At 39.7% G+C, this 16,657-nt stretch overlaps 1 long non-coding RNA gene across 1 annotated transcript; it reads left to right on the top strand.

The window, feature by feature from the left end:
- Nucleotides 1-1,946: 1,946 nt before the first annotated feature.
- LOC135978389 (uncharacterized) lies at nucleotides 1,947-14,681 on the top strand. Its single transcript, XR_010595791.1, has 2 exons — nucleotides 1,947-2,121; nucleotides 11,481-14,681. It is a non-coding gene; the product is annotated as an uncharacterized LOC135978389 (long non-coding RNA).
- The last annotated feature ends 1,976 nt before the right edge of the window (nucleotides 14,682-16,657 follow it).

Below are 16,657 nucleotides of genomic sequence, written 5' to 3'. Positions count from 1 at the left end.
TTGTGGGTAAAAACCTCACTTCTTCAGATGCAAGTAATGGAAATTTCCAGAGGCAGGTATAAATCAGTATGGAGATAACGAGGTTAGTTCAATCAGGGAGGGTGAGGTGCTCTGCTAGCGGTTGAGGTGTGAACACCAAGGGAGGAGAAACTGCTTCTGTAGTTGGATAGCCATTCACAGACTTTGTTTAATCCTGATCTGATGGTGTCAAATTTGCAAATGAACTGGAGCTCAGCAGTTTCTCTTTGGAGTCTGGTCCTGAAGTAAAGGTAGCCATCTTACAGCAAAAAAAACTTCAGGACCAGACTCCAAAGAGAAACTGCTGAGCTCCAGTTCATTTGCAAATTTGGCACCATCAGATCAGGATTAAACAAAGTTTGTGAATGACTATCCAACTACAGAAGCAGTTTTTCCTCCCTTGGTGTTCACACCTCAACCGCTAGCAGAGCACCTCACCCTCCCTGATTGAACTAACCTTGTTATCTCCATACTGATTTATACCTGCCTCTGGAAATTTCTATTACTTGCATCTGAAGAAGTGAGGTTTTTACCCATGAAATCTTATGCTCCAATACGTCTGTTAGTCTTAAAGGTAGCACAGGACCCTTCGTTGCTTTTTACAGATTCAGACTAACACGGCTACCCCTCTGATACTATTAAGAGTATGAAATCTACAGGTATCGTATTGTGGCTTTAAATGGGAAGATATTATTTGTACAGTGATACATACACAACACAAGCGACTAGTACATTCATGAGGGCAGAGAACCTTGTATTGAGGAAACCAAGGTAGAATGCCTGGAGTTTTAAAGATTTGGAAGTAGAGGTGGTAGGTGGACAAGAAATGGAAGGCTATTGCAAGTTTAGGGAATTACATCAGAGAGTGCAAAGTCCTACATAAGAAAGGAAACGGGGTTGGGGGCAGTAAACAGCTAAATCAGAGAAGATGGGGCTTGGAACAAATGAGCACAGAGATTGTAGATAGAATGAGTCTGGGCAGAACCATAAATGTGATGCTTGAATTTGATGTGATAAGACCTGGTGGGGACAAGACATGATCAAATAGATAAAAGATGACTGCAGCAGCACCATTTTATATGGAGAGGTGAGATGACAGATGGCCAGGTTTGGTTGAGGGTTTTAGCAATAAGAATAAAGAGGGAGAGTACAGTTCTTGGTGGTGAGAAAGGGGGGGAAAAGCCACAGGATGTAATGAAAACCTGGCTATGAAGGAAAAAGAAAGGAATCACAAATGAGTTTATGCGCCTAGGGCATGCCGAAGGCATGGAGCTGTAAAGAGTGTAAAGAAGGGAGAAAGCAGACATGATTTGGAGGAAAAATGATAAAATCATTATTCTGAATATAATGAACTTGATATGGTGGCAAGGGGATCCAGGAGGAAGTGTTATTCAGAGTTGCAAGACTCTAGCCTCTCAAGGAGTACAACATTAGATAACCTTACATGATAGATCATCTTAAAATTCTATACAATATCTCTGTTACATTACTGTGGTGAATTTCTGTGAACAGTTCCATTGACTTACTCAGGTAGTATCCTGAAATGAACTAATGTTATATGGTACTATAACTTAAAAGATAACAAGCCACTAACAGTAGCACACCATGTCCATTTAGCTATTAGTCATAGTAACGCTTTCTTATGTTCCTAAATTATATTGTTTTAATGTGATTTGGTCATAATCTGTTAATGGTATGGTTTGGGTCAAAATCATATTGGTGGTCAGGTTTAAGACAACGAAACCCAGATTAGCTGAGGATTCATGTAATTAGATGTAATGTAGTTGGAATGGATTAGCAGACACCCTATTCTTGAGTGAATAAATTAAGGGTTGAAAATAACTTATTTTAATACTCAGAAGAAAAATCTGGTAATGTTTTCAAGTTTTTTTATGCTGCACTGTATGTTAACATTGGGTTGCTAATGATACATCTGTCATTTCAGGAAACAGCATACTCCATTCAGCAGCAGACAGTGTGACCAGTGCAGTACAGAAGGCAAGTCAGGCTTTGAATGAGCGTGGTGAAAGGTTAGGTCGGGCAGAAGAAAAGACAGAGGATATGAAAAACAGTGCCCAGCAGTTTGCAGAAACTGCACACAAGGTAAGATTCTTAGTGGACTGGGGCTCACAGTAGCTCAAAATAGTGTTTCATGTTTGTTGACCCTCATCTGCAGGAGGTACAAGTTGCTGGGAAGTTTTCAATTGATCACCAAGATTCACAAGTGTGTGATTCCTGTGTCTCACAACTGTCCCTCAATAACAGGCAAATTCTGGTTTATAATTTCTCTCTCCTGTGCAATAGACCTGGTGTTCTAATGCTTCCCTTGTTACAAAATCAAAACAAAAACGTTTAAGTATTTATTTCATCCCCATTCCATGCACACATCTTTCAAGCTGATTTCCCCAGATTTCTCCTGAAAGTTGTAACCAATATTAGTTACTATAGAAAAAGGGTTACTTTGTTGATGTTCAAATGAAAAAGATATACACTGGGAAGGAACTGATTTTGTAATATTACTGTCCATTTCATGATAAGGTGAACATCAGAGGAGTTGCAAATGATATCTCAGCAATATCTTTTAGTCTGTTTCATATTTCAGCCTAAAACTGAGATGAAAAAAGAATAAGTTTTCATTCTGATTTAAGAAAATTACTACTTGTTGCTGGAGATATGATTGCCCTGCAAGCTAGAAAGGGCTTATCTCTTATAATGCTGCCTACACAGATGGAGAGTGCATGATAGAGAGTCACTGCTGAAGAGTATGAATTTCTTAATCTTCCAGTTTCTGGTCTAATTCTCTGATCTGGCAGTCTCTCGGGGACCTGGTCTGGCTGTTGTAGTCAAATCTAGCTATCAGGGCACAAAATACATTCAGAAGTGCTTCTAGGATGTCCCAGGATGGTAAGATATGACTGGAACTAGTGGCCAAGGCACATGAGAGAAAGAGAGAGAGACTACCTGACGTCAGACTGCAGCAGTATGCAATGTTGGAAGGTAATTTTCCAAAATAATTAAACAAAACTTAAACTTGCAGTTTGAAGAGAAGGTTGGTTTACTTTAATAAGCAAATGCACCTATCCTGTTTAGATAAATGTTTAGATTTTCATTTCTGTACATTAGTGTATAGTAAGAACCCTTCAGGAACCCCAACATTTTCCTCCCATATCAGTTTTGACTTGTTTCATTTTGCAGATTTTGATTCACCTTTGTACTAAATATAATAAAACATGTTGCCAAATTGGCCCAATTTCATTTAGTTCCTTATTTTGCATGAGTATCATTAGCCATATTAGCATAATTCTGGAAATAGGATTTAATCTGTATTCCTCGTAGTGTCCTAAAACGTGTCTTGAATTGCAGTGTACATGTTGTAATCTATTTCATTCTCATCCTCATCTTTTTTTCTTAAATAGTGACTATAGTTGAGCTTCAGAGTAGCAGCCGTGTTAGTCTGTATCCGCAAAAAGAACAAGAGTACTTGTGGCACTTTAGTAGTCTCTAAGGCTTGGTCTACACTAAACCCCCAAATCGAACTAGGGTACGCAACTTCAGCTACGTGAATAACGTAGCTGAAGTTCGAAGTACCTTAGTTCGAACTTACCTCGGTCCACACGCGGCAGGCAGGCTCCCCCGTCGACTCCGCGGTACTCCTCTCGCCGAGCTGGAGTACCGCAGTCGACGGCGAGCACTTCTGGGTTCGACTTATCGCGTCCAGACAAGACGCGATAAGTCGAACCCAGAAGTTCGATTGCCAGCCACCGAACTAGCGGCTGGGTATAGACGTACCCTAAAGTGCCACAAGTACTCTTGTTCTTTTTATAGTTGAGCTGGTTCTCTTAAGCAGGGCGTCTCCTCTACCGTTGCTAAGCATTTGATACTGAAGATACTGCACCATCTTGCAAAGTACATTTTGCAGGGATGAAAGTATGCAGAAGTCATACGATTGATACTAGCATGGTAACTACTGTGTGTTCATTACCAGAATTGAAAGTAACCTTAGAAATACTGTTGCAAGGGAGTAGGGTAGAAATTGATACTAAGCTACTGTGTAAAGGAGGCATTCTGCATTTAGAAATGCCTTCCAAGAGCATGGGGAGTGGAGGGTGTGCGTGTGTGCCAGATTTCAATACTACCTAAAAATACATTCTCTAGAGTAATACAGTAAATTACTTGTCAGAATAAAATTCATTTATATGCTTCAGAAACATGGAATTTATGGCCTGGATTTATGGAAGAGTCTCTACTATTCAAGAGGAGTTACTGGCCCCCTCTTTCCCCCAAGTGCTTTTTCAGGGTTGAGTCGCAAGGGAGCCTGCATTGAACTGTGTTTTGAAATTCTAAAATTGGTTTATTAATCACTTGGGAGCTGGCAGAGTTCACTAACATTGAATCCACTTACATAGAAATAGATTCGTCTTCATGCCAGTTAACAAGAATTATTGAAGGCAGAGTCTCACCAGCAGTCAAGACTCAGCTGCAGCACTGGCCTTCCCCCTGTCAGATACTGACTGCTACTCATTTTTATTGCATTGGAAGAGTGTAAAGGAAAGTGTCTACTGTAAGTCTTAGCCCACTCAATTCAAACTGCCATATAGAATTCTGTGAGGGGATCTAATAAGTGTGGTTGGTCTCCCCACCCCACACACACCCAATGCATGCATTCACATGCTTTCAAAAAAGAAAGAGACTGATATTAGAAATATTTGGCCTGACTTCCATCTTTTTTGCCAATGATCCCTCAACTCTCTTGCGCTAAGTGAGATGTCCTACAGACTTGCCGTCATATGTGGAATCCAGAATGATGCAAAAGAAGCTTCCCAAAGGGCAAGCTCCATGGTGGCCCAGCAAGCATGCTGTTGTACTACAGTATAGCCCTTTCTTTCTTTCTTTTTTTTAAACCTACCACGTATGCAGTGATTAGATGCCAGTAGTACTTCACTTTGAATTGCAGCAGTAGGAACAGTAGAGTCCGGATAGGCAGCAGCACCAGGGTAACTGCTAAGATGAAAGAGAACAGGAAACAGCCAGGAGCCATGCTGTTCCTCACACTCTTCTCCAACCCATCAATTGCACAGTGTAGGACACAGCCTTAGAGGAAAATAGAATGAAAGGGAGGAAGAACAGACATTTGGTAGCAGGGGAATTTGATGAATTTGGGAGGCAATGAAGGGGCCCATTATGAGAAATTGTTGGTTATTTTATTTAATTTATTTCTATAGCACTAGTAGTATGAGGTGTTTGCAGTTGTCCTCATTGTAGGGGTATATGTCAAATTGAGACACTGGGAATTTAAGATGTACTGTATGTTTGGGTGACCTGGGTGGTGGTGTGTCAGGAGACTGAAATCTGGGCTCCTGCTTTCTCTGCCCCCAGCTGCAGGCATGTGGGAACTGCAACAGCCCCCACTTAGAAAATGGAGAGCTGCAGTTCAGAATTCAGGGCATCACTACCCAGTTCCTGCAAACCTTTCCAATATCCTCTGGAAAAAAGAGGGCGCTGAAGCCCTGATATTCGCCACATAAAGAAACAAGCAGGGGAAAATATTGGAAATGGTTTATATTAAAGGGCACAAACAGTCTTTGAATGGAGGCTTCAACAGTTCACCATCACAATTCAGATTAAAACAATCGCCGTGGACTTGAACAAAAGTGATCATCACCCTCCCTGAATTTGTCCGGTCGGTCCTTCCCACCTATTTCAGATAACTGGACAACAATGTGATAAGTTATTATATGATTTCAGTTGCAACTCATTCTAATGAAAATAACACAGAACCTGCAGTGATGTATCCATCTGTCTTTATCACTCATTGAAAGTGTGCAAGCTATTGAAACAACAGCTTTACCCATTCCTGTGTATATAAATATATGCACCTGTGTAGTATGGTATCTATAGCATGCCGTGAAGACTTCTTTCAAGTTATAAAATCTATCATTACCTTTGTTTTGCTGGATTTTTTTAAGAAAATACCAAAAAATTAAATAAAATGGTCACAATTTTTCATTTATTCATCATTTTGGGGTGCAGAATTTGAGACCCCGTAAAGAGGCTTGTTTTTCAGAAGGTACGTGTTAAGCACTTTCTGAAATCAGGCCTTTTTCAGGTGTCTCAAGTTGGGTACCAAAAAGCACTAGCCACTTGAGAAAATTGTGGCCATTATTTTTTGTTTGTTTATGTAGGTGTCTACAGAATGTAAATAGTTCCTATCCAGACCACTAAGTATCTTTGGTCTATGTTTAAAATCACAATAAACACATAGAAACATAAATTAAATGCAGCCACTTCCTTATGAGACTTAAAATATGAACTGTCCTAAAGCAGGAATTGTGATCAGCCCTTTCAGGTATGTACAACTATTTTTTGGCCCCACAACTCTTTGCAGCTCTTACCGTGATTCATTAGCTGATGGATACCCGTACAAGTTTACTTGAACAGATTGTGGCAGGTAACACCAAGGCTACATCTGCACTACCCGCCTGAATCGGTGGGTAGAAATCGATCTCTCAATCGTGTCTCGTCGGGACGCGACATTCAATCCCCGAATCGGCGCTTGTACTCCACCAGGGCAGGTAGGAGTAAGTGCCGTCGACGGGGAAGCCGCGGAGGTCGATTTGTCGCCGTCCTCACAGCGGGGTAAGTCGGCTCCAATACATCGAATTCCGCTACGCTATTTGCGTAGCTGAATTTGCGTATCTTAACTCCACCGTGTCCCCCCTCCACCCGTCCCCCCCGTAGTGAGGACGTAGCCTAAGTAACATTATAAGCTCCATCACGGTCAAATGATTTGGTTACATGCTGCAGCTCTCTGGGCTTACAGTTCTTGGAAATAAACTAAAATAATCCAGTGCACACAGTAACCTGGGTCCAGAAGGAGTTCCTTGATATGTAGCATTCACTTTTTTTTTGGAAGGGAGTTAAGGCATAAACACCTGAAAATATACCATGAAAATCCTGTTGTGGGTAGTGTTAAGTTTGCAGCGTTTCACTTTTCCATAAGTTAATGTTCTCAGATCAGATATAGACCTGATAATTGTTGGGCTTTTTAGTTCACTGCAACCTGGTTAAGGATTGTTTTGTTATTTAATGGTCTGTGTACATGAATAGCTGCATGTTTCTTAGACTAAATTTAGCAACTCAATGAAAATGCATTAAGCAAGTGTTGTTTGTGGTGGTGGTTAATCAGTATTTTAGCATACTGGATGCGGTATTGAATAGCCTACATTATTAGATGAATGCCTAAAAAGTCAATACAAAGTGTATAATGGTACTTCAAGTAGCCTGATTGGTGTTGCAAATGTTATTCCTGACCTAAATAGGGAAAATTGCCAGTGGCAAGGGAGAGGAAGCAGCATAGGTTTAACCAGAGAAGGGAGAGTCTGAAATCTCTTGTCACAAAAAATCTTGTAATGGCTTCTCAGAAGCCTTTCTTTCCTTCAAGCCCACCATCCCCACAATTTTCTTCAGTGTTTGGAGTGGAAGAGTTTGGAATAGCATAGGTTAATCATTTTAAAATAATAATACATTTGTCTATGGCAGGCTCCAACCGAAGTTGTCAGGATGCTGTAGAATAGAGCAAAACAAAATAAAGGCTGCATAGAACGAATAGCAAGGAACTGAGCAAGGGAGACGTGAAGGAGCAAACAGAAAGTAGCCGTTCTGTAGTTCCTACACTGAGTGATAGTGTACTTTTCATTCAAATGTGTATTAGAAAAACAGAGCTGTCAGGCTCAGGAGCAAGGCAATATCACTCAGTCATATCCTAGTGGCTCCTACTGTTCTATTTTTAAAATACCATTTATTGCCCAGTAATACTGTAGAATTTCTAGCCTCTCAAAACTATTCTCAGGAGCTATCCACACTGTCTATATTGTGTTTGCTTAGTACAGTGAAACCTGCAGTAAAGGGCCTTCTTTGATAAGCAACCCCTTATCTTATACACCCCCATTTAAAATATCAGCACATGCTTTCCACTACTCCTTCCCTTGACTTCTATCCACAACTACCTGGACATTTCTGGTCCACTTATCTGAAGGTGTAAACAGGTTTCACTAGTACATGAACACTGTATGTGTATGTATAATATTAAAATAATTTCTTCTAAACATGTGAACAATAATTTTAAAGAGGTTAAAAATATTTCTCAAAGCACTACAATATCTTGTAGTTTAAGTGATTTCATGTCCTGTCTGCTTTTAAATTTGTCAAGTCCACAAATGAAAACCTACTGTGGACAAAAAGGCAGCTTTATTTGTTTCCCACAGGCCTCATAAGGAAAATCCCATTCTGGAAATCACAGAACTAAAACATGCAATATAAATTCACATTGAATATTTTCCTTTTGAGTGTGGACAGCATGCTTGGTATTGCACAGCCCAAAGATACTAGTATGATATTCACAGCTGGAAGAAAAAGTGTGTTTGTGTGTGTGTGTGTGTGTGTGTGTGTGTGAGAGAGAGAGAGAGAGAGAGAGGGGTAGAAGGGAAAGTCACCCATAACACAAAGCTTTGTCAGGAAAAAAAACTTCTGGAGAACTTCCAGTCCTCATTTTCTAGCCAGTCACTTGCACTTGCTTTCACCCACTATTGTAGCTAAATGTATCTTCTGCAAAGACTGTCTGTTTGATCCTGTTAGATCTCCGTTTGGAAGTAATGCAGGAATTAGATGGCTAAAAGTTCATGCTACTCAAGCTTTACTGAATGATACGCGTCATGAATTACCTCATGCTTGGATTAATATGATCCGCTGTGCATTGCTAGGTGTCCTGGCTGTCAGATACATGTCTTGACAGTGTAACAGATGTTTGGTGGGTAATGGTTAGGGAATTGGCAAAGTTGATAAATGATGGGGTTGTTTACAATAGAATTTATTTTCTTTCTAATTAAAGGAAAGCAGAGAAAAAGTATTTCTGGTTCACATTCAGGAAGGTAAATAAATTAAGCATCTTCCCAGAATAAATTAGTGATTTCAGTTAAAGAAAATAAAATGGGTCAATTATTTTTCACTTCTGCTTTTCCTGTAAATGGCAGAGCTCCTGCACTGAACTACTACCCCAAATCTTTTCTTGGGTATTGGACAAATGGGTCAGTCCTCCAGTTCTGCAGCAGTTGGGTCATAGATATCTGCTGCTGGCATTCTGGGTGGCAACGAGAAGACTAAATCAAGAATAGCATGGCTGCATCAGCTCTGCTAGCAATCGGCAAGATAATCTGGCCTTTCTCTCCATCAGTGGCCAGAAGCATGGAGTGGATGCCAGAGACTCTACCTACTCTACTTACTTCTGCTCTGGAATATATGAGGGAGAGCATGAAGAGAAGCCTTTGGTCATGGCAGAATGCCCCTCCTTAGAAAAGGGCATCATCACAAACTGCTCTCATACCAGTTGCACTGCGTGACCCAATTCAATTATTTGTAACCAGCTTTCTTTCAATATTAATTATACTGAAGCAAAACTTGTTTTAAAATGAGTAAAGGTTATGAATGAATTACAATTCCCCACAAAGAATAGGAAAGATGCTCATTAAAATTCTGCAGATAATCTCATCACTTCACATTGTCTGGTAAAAATGTGTAGGGCAGCTAACACAGGTGACCTAGTGGCTTGTAGATGCTCAATTGATTTGGGTTTTTTTAATTGGCAAAACGTGCTTGGGTTTGTTTTTGATGGGCTTTTATGTAACGGAGAAGTAAATTTGTCATTTTTTGTTCATGTTTAGTTATTAAACACTTTGAAATAGTTGGACAATCACTACACAGAGCTGAGTCATTGTTGTAAAGAATTAAGTGATTTTTAAAAAAAATTCCTGCATATTTCAGTATTCCAAAACAAATAAGAAAAGTAGGAATCTAATTATGCATTGTTTTAAATGGTAAAATAATGCTTCTCTGGCAGAATACTGATAATGAACATCACTGTTCATTAACTTTAGAAGAAACAAGCACCAAATTAACATTTGCAAACATTTGTTGCAGCCAATTAGAGTCTCCATTTAGGATGCTTTTCCTGGCAGCATTCTCTAGGCGTAGGCCCCATTTCAAAGAAATGGCTTAAATATTTGTATTATTTTAAACTTGTAATTAATTTCACCATTAATATGCTATGACTACATACTGGCATATTTCACAGCTATATATTTATATGACTAATCATTATAGCTACATGTCAAGTTACTTTAAGAAATAAGATTGTGTGAATATTGGGTATAAGGAATTGGAATAATCTTTCTGGAACCTTAAAGTACAGCTTAGTCACCTGTTCAAAGTCTATGTCAGAAGACAAATTACCATTGGGACTAGTAGCTTTTTTAACTGTTTCTCACGTGAAACAGTTTAAATCTTTACATTCTGTTAAATGTAAAGTAGCTCTAGCTGATTGGTTCTCAACCTTTTTAATGCCAAGGGATCCCCTGTTCCATACTATGAGCCCCACACCCCCCAGGGATCCCTCTCGTATGTCTGTGATCTAATTGGTATCCTGGAACTATTGATACTCGATAGCAAGAGCTTGCTATCTAAGCCGCTTAAAGAAATGTACTTCTCATAAATAATTATTCATGATGTTTCCAGAAAAGATAGTGGCCATTGACATTCTTTTCTAATGAACATTTTCCAATAAATTTCTACTTATTAAAAAAAATACTCCATCTCTGTGGGCACTGTAATAGAGAGGCCAAGCCTTGAGCACATGGAGGCTTACCTAAATCCAGTCCTGTTATTCCTGGTCAGGATTTGACTGGAGGCAAATGAGGAAATGTTCACTGCCACTGCCCATTTGGTGTTGTAGATGCATTGCTGAGGACTTCAGTCCCCTCCACCTGCTCTAGCATGCTAAGCCTGTAGATAGTAGCCTCTCCATAGTTAGAGGTTGAAGCCAGCTTCTGTAGAAGTTTCTATGAAACTTCACATGCAGGATCTTAGCTCAGGGTAGATTTCCACCCCCTGAAAGTTTTGAATCCATTGGACAAGGAGCTTCAGGAAGGAAGATTAAAAAATTGGGTTGGAAATTCTGGATCATAATTTTGCTAACTATTTGGGAGCAGAAGTACACATATCTGTGAAACAGCTTGACCAAAAGACTAATTTGTTTTGACTAGTTAAGCCTCAGGCCTTAGTGATCTTTTCCAAGAAACCTCTATTGGATTGGAGGAGAAATGTGTGTGTGTCCCAGCTCATACTAGTGAGTCTCTGCTCCTTCTTCCTTCACAGAGAACTGATGCATGGAGCCCCCATAGAGCTGGTTTTATGAAAGCAGCCAAATCCCTTCCCTGCTGAATAGGAGATTGGAGAGCAAGGGTCCAAACTTGGATCTGGTTTCAGGTCTGGCTTTCAACAACCTTTCCACTAGAAAATACTTTATTTGGAGGATTCCATGTACTGCCCATCGTTAATCCAGATTAGTTGCTTTAGCCAGGAATGGCTATAATTGCAAATAGTATAACTTTTTCTCTCTTGTTCTTTTTCAGCTTGCCATGAAGCACAAATGTTGAGATACTGCCTAACACAGATATCTTCCCAAGAGGAACTGAAAAGCTAGGTTCAGCAATTTTTACTGGAGATCCAAACTTTCACATGCATTATCCTTCCAATTCAGTGAAGATGAGTTATTCAGTTAACGTACAGGAAAAATGTTGCATTCCCACATTTTTATGGTAATTTCACTAAGCAATGCTGCTGTATCTCCAACCTTTATTTTGTATTTAAGTTATTGTAGGTGTTTTTAAAAACATGGACCAAATGAGAAACTGATCAAGATAAGCACCATCTTATTTTTTCTGGTGTCACACAGGAAGAAGTATTAAATTGGCTGCAAGAGATGTTACTGTTCAGAAATAAAATCCAAACAATGGTTACATATTTTTCCCTTTTGTATAGTGCTAGTGGAATTTGAACATTGGAATTATGCCTCACAGATGATAATCCTGTAGTGGAAAGCAGACTGATTTGTTATGTGAAACAGCAGGCCTTATCATTTCTGCCACTCAGTAGGAATTTTTGCACCAGCATTCAGAAGTGCAAATTTGACTTCCAGATGTGACCCTGCTATCCATGCTGCATTTTGAAAATATCCTGTTGTACTTTCCAGATTGATTTTGGATTGTATAATAAAATATAAAGAATGTAAACTTGAGATGTTAAGATCTAAGAAAAATCTGATTTTTTAAAGTGTGTACACAAAATGGTTGTGCCTCATTAACACAGTCTGGAATTTAGCAGTCTTTGCATGGTTTCTTTTTAACTATGATTTCTCTGAATTAGGGCCTTTATAAATGAAAGTTTGAATAGAAACTTTCCAAGCTACCAGTTTTCCATAAACTTTACACAGAAAATATTTTATCATAAAATAGCTTGGAAAAATATCTTTCCATTGCAGACTGATTAACTAAACTATTTTTGATCTATTGTCTTCCTTAACAGACAGCTGTTTTCCTCATTTTCCTTCAGAAATTCTCAAGTTATTTATTCATAGGATTAAAACTTGAAGACAGTACAAGAAGTTATACTTGATTTTACCAAGAGTACACAAACATAAAATGCTAGCTAAGCTTTCAGCCTTTAGATATAGTATGTTTATCCAAAGCTGCATGCACCTTCAAAATTTTCTGTTCCCCTCTTACTGATGAGCCAGACAGCCAGTGTGTCCGAATATACTGTAGTGTTCATTGTCAATGCAGAATAAGATTTTGCATTATTAATGACATTTTAAAGAGCTTAGAATCTAATAATAAGGCAGTAAATGGTATGCGGGGGAAGAAAGAGAAAAGTAACTAAGAAGTAAATAATACCTATTGGAAATATCGATATTACAAAAAGGGGACTGAATTTATTTGGGAAGAAATTCTAAGTCAACCTACAGAAGTCATCTAGTGAAATGTATAGTTTGTAGATGTATATTTTTAATTATGCTATTTTGTATGAAGTTTTTTTATTGCATAATAGAAGTTGTTTAGAGGAGGGAGCATGTTTGTCATCTGTTTAGCACTGTAGGATAACATCAAGGACAACCTTGAGAACTGTCACATCCCAAGCTGCCAACTGGGAAAGAATTTGGCCAGCCATAAGCTGCAAGTTAGAACAGGGCCACTAAAAACGTGAGGCTCCAAGCACCACTTGAGCTACTTATGACTAATGCTTGCCTTGAAAGAATCTGTAGCGTCATAAGCACAATAGGCAACATTTTAATAAATAGGGCTCTTACTAGAGACCAGCAAGAAAAAAAAAGCACACTCATATTGGGAATTAAACAAAAACAAAATGTTAGGTTAGGGTTTTTTTGTTATTTTTGTTTTTTTAATGTCTCATTAGAATCTTTTTCAGATGTACAGCACAGTTCTGACAGCAAAGCAGATATGTCTTCATCCATTCCCCTCTCTTAGGGTATGTTTACCCTGCAATAAAACATTCGCAGCTGGCCCGTGTCAGCTGACTTGAGCTTGCAGGGCTCAGGCTGTGGGGTTATACAGCTGCAGTGTAGACCTTCAGGCTTGGTCTGGAGCCTGAGCCCTGGGACACCACAAGGAGGCACGGTCCCAGAGACCAGGCTCCAGCCTGAGCCCAAACGTCTACATTGCAATTTTATAGCCCCACAGCTACACTTACTTTTTTTTTTTTTTTTTTAACTGTGCTCTCAAGGATTTTGCTGCCTGATGAAATTGAGGTCATGGGTAGTCAGTATGAAAAAGAGAGTCATATGTTAATGAAAATTCAGTAGTGAGAACTACAACCATAACAGTAGTTCCATTAAAGAAGAGAGAGAATAGGATTTGAACTGTTGCCATCTAGCTTTTACTCAAAGGTTATAATTAATTTAGAAGAAAAGTTTAAACCCCAGATCAGATATACTTGGGGAGGATGAGTTATTTCAGTTCAGATAACAATCCATAGTGCTTGAGGAGGCTACAGGTTTAAACATCTCCTGGGCAGATCAGGTCACAGGTCTAAATTCCAGATCCCTTTTTACAGGTTAAACGTTTGTTCTTTAACATGTATGTTTTAGTACCATTAACTATTTTTCATAGTTGAGTTTGAATAACTCAATGTATTGAAGAAAGGAAAAGAGATTTATTTGCTTTCGGTTTCATTCCTGGTATTCAGTAAACTACTAGATGTGGTGGTACTTAGGAAGGTTTCAAGAAAGTGTGCTGACATCCCATGCTGAAGATAAACTTTATAACATTATACTTCCGTCCTGGAACTTAGCTGTAGTATACAACGCAAGTATTATTAGATATTTGTGTACATAAAATATACAGTAATTCAAGTTAATGTTAATGAATGTATTTTGAAAATGTAACTATCAATAGTTTCCTTATTACATTATCTTTTTAAAGTTCTGCAAAGAATAAAGATCATGTATTGTTGGACTTGAGACTGGTGTACTGCAAAATCTGTCTTAAAAGGCTACTTTTGTGGCTAGCAAAAATAGTGCATTCACGTGACAATATTAACAAAATGTGCTCTCTAAACAAGTGATCTTAAAGGTAGGTTTTGCTATTATATGCCAAAATCCATAATTGCTGATATATGTTGTAATTAATTCCTCAAAAGTTCTAAAAAATGTAAAAATAATTTTGTGCCATTCTGAAAAAAGTGGGACCTGCTTTGTTGATTCATTGTTGCAAACCCTACTTTTGTCATTAAAAGTTTTAACTGTGACAAAAAAAAAATTCCTGGATTTTTGGTGTGTTGTTTTTTGTAGTGGTGATGGGGGGGGTTGGTTTTTGTTTTGTTTTGTTCTCCTTTCTTCTAGTCAAAATAGAAAAGATGTGGTTGGTTGCTAATTAAAAAGAAAAATCCAAGTTTTCACTGTACTATGATCAATAGTTTCCTCTCAAAAGAATGTGATGGTCTATTGGGAACAGCAGTGAAAACTATTTGAAAATGTTTTTGTGCCCTTCTAGGCTTACGCATTCTTCTGCATTATAAAAACTGCTATTGAGCACATGAACACAAATGTAAGTTAATTTTCTACCTAAATGTTGCACTGCTCAGAGAAGTCCATGTTTCCATTTCACTTCAGTTTTGTTGCAGAACATTTCCTCTCTCATTCACGTGATTGACTATTACTGTACAAATATGATTGTTTTACATAGTAAACACACTTTAAAGTCAGTTTCTCACACACTTGGGGGGAAAGATACTGCTCAATGCAACTCATTCCATTAATTTAGTGAAGCTACTTGAGGAATAAGGTATTTATCAATATGTATCAGAATCAGTTATTTTTAATTAAAAATTTGACATGTTTGTCATTACCCAACTAGGAACATCACCCCAAAAATGTCTTCATTTGCTAATATAGCTGCATACCTATATTCAGTGGAAAAGTAAAATCAAGTAAAATTTACATCCATTCAAAATGAAGTTTAAAATAGTAAGTTATATCTAAATGGATAATACTGTGAAAGAGTAACTCAAACCATCTCCTATGAGAGAGTCATAAATACTTACTGAAAGAGAATTCCAATCTTGTGATCTCTGAGGAAGAAGCCAACCAATTATCAACCTTTCCAGAGGTTACCTACTTAGTGATAGTTTTCCCCAGTCGGGTCTGACCCCTTCCCCTGCTCCCTCCACCCTGCGGGACTATGCCCCACAGTCCTGGGTTCAAGTACTGTGTTTGTGCTCTCACTCATTTCCTGTGAACAATGAGCACCAATGTTGTGTCTGCTGCCTTGGGGAAACCCATATCTCTGCTTACTGCACCATCTGTAAGGTTTTCCGCTGCAGATTTGAGAAGCACGAGAACTTCACCTCAGGAGGAGTCTAAGAGGCCGCACACACACTCGGATCTGGGACCATTGGAACCAACGGTGCACCGGCCATTGCCAGTGGTGAGTGCTCCTCCCAGCACCTCCCATGCCTCGGGTCCAACAGTCCTGAACAAGCTCAGACATGAGAGTAGGAAGCATATTCATGGGCATAGAAGCAAGTCCTTATCGAGGGCTGCTTCTAAGAGCAGCATTTCCTACCTAAGCCATTTCAGGTTGGGTGAGATGTCGTGCGCCGACACCACTGTGCTGGCGCCCACGCTTCCCCACCTTGAGGGTAAGGCAAAGAGGAAAAAGGATCCAGCAGCAGCATCAGGGGACCTGGTTCCTGCTCGATCTGTGCCATCCCTGCATGTGCACTGCCAGTCCCGCTTCCACAATCTTCACTGCAGCCGGCTCTGTGGACTCCACCTCAATCTTCAGCTGCCTCCAAGGACACTCCCTGGACCCCCCCAACCATCTGGCGCCCCTTCTGTCCATACAGGAATTGGGTCTGTCCTACCCATCTTTGCTGACGCTCTCCAGCCCCACTCTGGTGGATGAGCTGCTCCTGCCGGAGAAGACGATACCAACAGCACACCATGGTCTGTGCTGCTGGCTCCCCCGCGTCTGTAGACATCTTTGGACTTTTCTGGACCGGAGCCCACCTCCTCCATGTCCAGGTGCAAATATCACTTTTGCTCCCGCCCACCTTACCCAGCTGCTTATGACATGACATTGACGGTGTGATACTGATACCCCTGGGGCCCGCCGCACCCCCAGGTCCCTACCTGTTGGCCATGTTGGGCATCCTGGGACCCATACCGTCCTCGGTACCCACCCTCTCAGGCCTCCTACCAGTCTTCCCCAGCTCCTCTACTGGCACCAACAGG

This window comes from Chrysemys picta, unplaced genomic scaffold (genome assembly GCF_011386835.1).
Source record: "Chrysemys picta bellii isolate R12L10 unplaced genomic scaffold, ASM1138683v2 scaf239, whole genome shotgun sequence".
Classification (NCBI taxonomy): domain Eukaryota; kingdom Metazoa; phylum Chordata; order Testudines; family Emydidae; genus Chrysemys; species Chrysemys picta.
The sequence above is the reverse complement of the archived record's forward strand: the minus strand, read 5'-3'. Positions and strand labels throughout refer to the sequence as shown.